Source organism: Chiroxiphia lanceolata, chromosome 27 (assembly GCF_009829145.1).
Source record: "Chiroxiphia lanceolata isolate bChiLan1 chromosome 27, bChiLan1.pri, whole genome shotgun sequence".
Classification (NCBI taxonomy): Eukaryota; Metazoa; Chordata; class Aves; order Passeriformes; family Pipridae; genus Chiroxiphia; species Chiroxiphia lanceolata.
This window is the reverse complement of record NC_045663.1, coordinates 4,976,013-4,982,012: the sequence shown is the minus strand read 5'-3', so window position 1 is coordinate 4,982,012 and position 6,000 is coordinate 4,976,013.

Here is a 6,000-nt window from a genome sequence, read left to right as displayed (position 1 = left end):
AAAGGGGCTTGGAAGCTGCGCAGCCCCTTGAGCCCATCCCTGCAGCTGGGACAGCATCTCACGGGCTGGGCGTGGGGTGCAGGGTGGTCCTCAGGGCACCCGTCCATCCCTGGGGCCTTTGGGCAATGCCAGCCCTCCCCATGGCTGTGGGGGTGCTCAGCCCTGACCACAGCGGGTCCAAAACCCCGGGAATGGGAGAAGCAGAAGCTGACAGCACCCAGGTTTCTCAAGTGTAAGGTGCTGCACTCACCCAGCAGTGCTGGAGCCGTGGGGCACCTCAGGGCTCCCTCCTCGTGCCATCAGTGCCCTGGGCTGCCCAGTGTGCCCACACCTGGGTGTCCTGTTCCAGAGCTGATCTGGAGGCTTTAGTGCAAGTTAATCCCAGAAATCCCTTAATGCCAGGGACTGAAATAGGAAAGATCAGTAGGTCAGTGGGAAAAGCTCTTGGCCAAAGTTAACATGTTAATGCAGAGAGAAGGCGAGGGAAAGAGCAGGGAGAGGAGAGTGCCCAGGGGGCTGCTCCGGCTTCTCCCCATTCCTGGGCTCCACATCCCACTTTTTGAGGATGCCAAGCACTGATGGGCCGGGGAGGCTCTGTAGCTCTTGGTCTGCCACAGTTTGGGGAGGGAAGGGAGGTTTTTCCCATCTCACAGGACAGCCCAAGCCCAGCACTCTCATCCCTGGCTGTGGTTAAACCCCGGTCTCCAGAGGCGAAAGGTTGGGATTAGCGCCGGCACCGCTGAGCGGCCCTAATTAGGGCTTGGCAGGCTCCCACCTTGGCCCCGTAAGCACCTTTTTGGCTGCTGCTCTGGAAAAAGCCGTGCTGGAGGACTTAGCTTTTAATGCAGCCAAAGCCCAGGTGAGCCACCCACCCTGCCCAGCACCAAGGGGCCGCTCCCAGCCCTGGCTGAGGGTCTCGGCTCTGGTTATGGGTCCCAGCCCTGGCTGTGACCCCGTGGGTGGCCCCACACAAGACCCCCCAGCCCTGTAGTGCCGGTGCTGGTGCCAGTGCACCCCAACAGGAACCATCCCAGGGCCTTTCCCTGCATCCCCAGCTGCCTTCCCCTGGGCTGGGTGCTTTTGGGCAATAATATCGCTATGGGAGCAGTTTCCTTAAATCCATCTTTGTTACCACAAGCAGCTTAGCACCAGAAACTCTCTTCCTCTCTGTTCTTTTAATACGATCCCGGCTTAGCAGAGCCCTGGGCTTAGCCACTGCCCCTGCAGTGCAAGTGAGGAGAGGACAATTAAATAATACGAAAGCAGAAAACAAAGGGCTCTGCTTGATTTAAGCAGCTGGACGGGGGTGGTGGTGGCCCAGCCCTGCCCCGGGGGAGCCGCTGGGGCTACCTGTGGAGGGGGATGCTCTGTGGGAGGGTACAGGGTGGGGTCCCTCTGGGATGCCCTGTTTTTAGGGGTCAGTGGGTCAGGGATGCTCCTGCTGACAGACCCCAAGGGAGCCCAGCTCGGACACAAGGTGCCTCGAACACCTCCCTGTGCCTCTTGGTGGAAAATATTCCCATTTTCTAGAGTTCTCCCATCTTGGGCTCTGCCAGAACGAGCGAGCGACCTGAGGGGACTCAGTGCCCTTTGCAGAGGCAGCATCACACCAAGACAGGGGCCTTTCCCCAGCATTCCCACCCCACCAGAGCCCAGGATGGTGCTTCCTGGCTGCCAGGCCGTGCCCAGGGGCCGGGGGTTCCCGTTCATCCCCTGGGATGGCCGGGCTGGCTCCCATGGCCGCCACCGCGGCTCACCTTGGACTCCGCTCCCGGCCCGGCCCGGCGCCCGCCTGGGTTGCTGGGGAGACGGGTTGGTTTATTTACCGTCGGGGCTGCGATAAGGAGCGCGGAAGAGGAGGAGGAACACACGGTGTCCAATGTGCCTGACCCACTTTTCCGTCGCCCGGGCTGTCGGGTTGCGGCGGCGGGAGCGCGGGGCCGGGGCGTCCTTCCCCCCGAACCCCGGGCCGGGTGGGAGCAGGGGGAGAGCATCGCCGGGCACCCCCGGCTGCGGGGCTGGGGGCGAGATCCCGCGCGGGGGCTGTGCGGGACGGGCTCCCCCGGCCCCGGCGGCGCTGGCACAGTGGCCCAGATCTGCCATTCCGCATGGCTGGGCCGGCCGTCCCCGGGGCCGGGCGCCCGCAGGCAGGGCGCTCGCTCGGCGCCTCGCGCGCCCGCCCGCTAATCCGACATGACTCTTCCATTAGAGACGGGAGGCCAGCAAAGAGCTTTTCGGTGTAGGAATTAACTCCTTCTCCCACCCCTGGAGCTCCCCGGCCCTGGAGCGGCGGCCGCGGCTCCGTCACACGCGCGCGTGGCCCGAGGTCTGCGGGATGAGGGAGGTCCCCTCTCCCCGTTGTCACCCCCAGCCTGGTGGTGGGCTGGTTCCCTGCGGGGCCTGGCTGAGCCCTTGAAGGTGAGTCTCCCATCCTCCTCCTCTGGGAATGCGGGATGGGAGTAGAGACCTGGCATTGCGTTGCCAGGGGGTGTCAGAGCTGGGCTGCACCGGCCTCAGCCCAGTCCCCAGCCCAGTCCCCAGCCCAGTCCCCAGCCCAGTCCCCAGCCCAGTCCCCAACCCAGTCCCCAACCCAGTCCCCATCCCAGTCCGCAGTCCAGTCCCCAGTCCAGTCCCCAGCCCAGTCTCCAGCTCAGTCTCCAGCTCAGTCCCCAACCCAGTCCCCAGCTCAGTCCCCAACCCACTCCCCAGCCCAGTCCCTATCCCTGGCTGCAGTGCAGCTGCTTCCCTCATTGATCTCCTCTCCTGTTGTTAATTATCAGCTCCAATCAAGCCTGATCAGAGCCGTGGCTCCCTGCAAACAGCCTGTTGTGGTTTCAGCCATTCCCCCCTGCCCTGGGGCGCTGGGGCTGCTGGGGAGCAGATGGGACCCAAACAGGAGCCCAGGGAGCTGGGGATGGGCAGGGTCCCTGAGCAGGAGGACCTGGGATGGTGGGGTCTGGTGTCAGGGGGATGAGCCCAGTCCAGGAGCCAGCACATGGACCCCTGAAGGGAACAAATGTCCCAGCTCAGAGGTGCCAGCACCTCACATCACGTGCAGTGCTGGGGGACAGCAGCAGTGGCTTCAGCAGCAGAGAAACGTGGGGTCAACACACAGCAGAGGGTCCCACCCTGCAGGACCACCCCCTGCCTCAGGGACAGCCACCTTCCCACACCAGGGCAGAGCTGCCCCTCATGTCCCTGCTCCCTGGGAGCCATCCAGGGGAGGTGACAGCAGTCCTTGGTCCCCTGCTCCAAGGACAGGCCCCAGCATCCTTCCAGGAGGGAAGCAAAGCTGATCCTGCCGGGTGCTGAGCCTGGGGTGAGCACCCACCCCCAGCCTCCTCCTGCCCTTCCCATCAGCGTGCCCAGGGCTGGGGTCTGTCCCTGGGTTGAGCTCAGGAGCCCACTGATGTCCTGTTCTCTTACCTGTGCCCCTGGAAAATGGCTGGGGGAGGGCTGAGCTCACCCCTAGGGTACGGGGAGAAACTGAGGCACAGAGTGAGGCAGGGATGGGCACCGTGCTGGGCTCTGCCCGGGCAGAGGGGGAGGCTCCAGGGCATCACTGGAGCCCTGTTCCCAGCAAGGGGGGCTCTGCTGCCTGCGAGGCTCCTGCTAAGGGGGCTTTAGAGGCAGCCCCCACCCCAAGCAGCCCCCCAAAGCTGCTGGAGGACAGGTAGGGAGCTGCTCAGGGAGGGCTCCAGGAGCGGGGCTGCACTGCAGCAGAGTGTCCTCAGCACCACCTCCCTCACTGCCGTGTCACTGGGGGTCTGGGGACCTTGTGCCCTCCTGGGCTGCCTTGATTTGGATCAGGATCCTGTGTGGCACTGGCTGTGAGCACCTGGCTCACGGTGGGGATGTCCCAACAGAGAGCTGACCTGGATCCCAGCCACCCCTGTGGCCATCACCTCCTGTGCCACCACATGGCCCTGGCAAAGTCCCCTCCAGCGAGGGGACTGCCCTGTAATGACCAGTGAGGACAGGACTGGGGACAGCTGCTGTCCTTGTAATGACCCCAGCAGAGCCCAGCCCAGGGTGGGCACTCCAGGCCCCCACATGGTGCTTTGGGACCCACAGGGTGGGACATCCACCAAAGCCAGTTTGGGAGGTCACCTTGGAGACCCTCAGCCTGTCCCCTGGGGTCTCCTGATCCCCCTGGAGCAGAGACATGCCCAGAAGGACATGACCTCTCCTCCCAGCTTGGCCAGGAGCCAAAACACCCCTGGGTTATTTTTGTGGGACTCTTTGGCTGCAGATTGGGATGTCATCACCGTTTTTCCACCCATGATGGCTCAGACTCCATGGCAGGGTGGGAATGTAGTGGCAGTGGAGGAAACCCTCCCCAAAATCCCAGTGCAGAGCCACCCATGAAATATTCAGGCTGCTCTGTGCCATTCTCGCCTTCGGAAGCACCATGAATATTGCAGGGGGGCATTAAAGTTTCAGGGCTGCCACGTTCCAGGACACTGCCACCACGGGGAGCCCCTCTACCGGGACGTGTCACACCTCTGCCAGGCTCCAGTGACCTGCTTCTCTCTGCTTTACTCCCAAAACAGGTGGTTGTGATGGGCTGAAGTGCTCCAAGAGCAAACGGACTCAGAGCTCCCCGTGGTGCCCGTGGGATGGAGCAGCACAGCCCAGGGCAGAGCCGGAGGAGGGTGCGGGGTCCTGCAGCACTGGGGACAAGCAGAGGTCGTGGTCACACCCCCCCAGTCTTGGCCATGCTCCCCACTGCCCCACAGCAGTGTGGCCCCACTGCTCTGCGCCCCTTCCAGGCGTGGGAAGAGCTCCCTGAGCACCTCAAGGGTTTCATCCTCCATGTCAGGAGCTTTCCAGGTCAGTCCCCCCCAGAAGGGATTGTTCCCTTCTCATCCGCCCGCTCTCATAACTTGGCTCTTCCCGTGTTTATATAACAGCGACGTCTCCTGCGGACTGGGGAGAGAATTGGCCGGGGAGAAATAATGAGGATAATTCAAGTCATTTGGGAAGATGAGGTTTGCAAGGTGCCCAGCGTCTTCCACCTTTTACACGTTGTCTCTAATCACCCGCAATCTCGGATGGCCATTGATGGAGCTCGTTGCTGTGGCGACGGATGAATAGCCCCGGGATTGTACCATGCCAAAAAAGTGCTGTCCTTCCCATCAAAACAACAACAACAACAAAAATATCATTTTGTTCAGGAAATTAAGCAGTTTGCAACCAAATAGCGGTGTCTGAAAAGGCTCCTGCGTCCGTCCTTCCCTCCCGGCTCCCGCGGCCGCGCTGGGTTTGTCAGGAACATGCCCAGCGCCCCGGAGAGTCCTTTGTGTGTGTCAGACAAGGAGAAGGTGGTAATTGCAAGGGGGTTTCTAACCCACTGAGCCTTTTAAAAGGATTTGCTGCCCCCCTACCCCTCTCTGCTGCCCGGATGTGTGTCAGGCAGGCAGGAGCGGGGCCGGCGCAGCACTGGGTTAATGTGTTAGCTGTGCAAGGGGGGGCAGAGCAGGGCTGGGATCCAGGGAGAGGGAAGGGGTGATGGCCAGTGCCCGGGCAGGGTGTCAGGGCTCAGGCCCCGCTCATTCCCTGGGGAAGGGGAGATGCTCAGAGCTGGCACAGGGCTCCTGAGCTGCAGAGGAGCGTGGCCAAGGCCAGGTGAGGAGCACAGGGCTCCTGCTGTCATCAACCTCTGTGGTGTCCCGTATAAATTCCCTCCCAGGGGTAACTTGGCCAGTTCTCAAGGCAATGTGACCACAGCCCAGATGTTCTCCTGCCTCCCTGGCTGTTTGTGGGGCATGTCTGGAGGTGGTGCTGGAGGTACTGCCCTTGAGCTGTGCCATGGGTGTGGGGAGCACAGCCCTCGGGGATGAGGCTCCAGGCCAGGAAGGGAAGGATTTGGGGTCTGCTCAATGAGGGATTGACCCTGGATTTGGGTTTGCCTCTGGGGATGGAGGTGTTTGATCCTCCCCATGCTGGAACCACACTGCCACAGCTTGATGCCACCTATGGGTACTTGTAGAGTCCCAG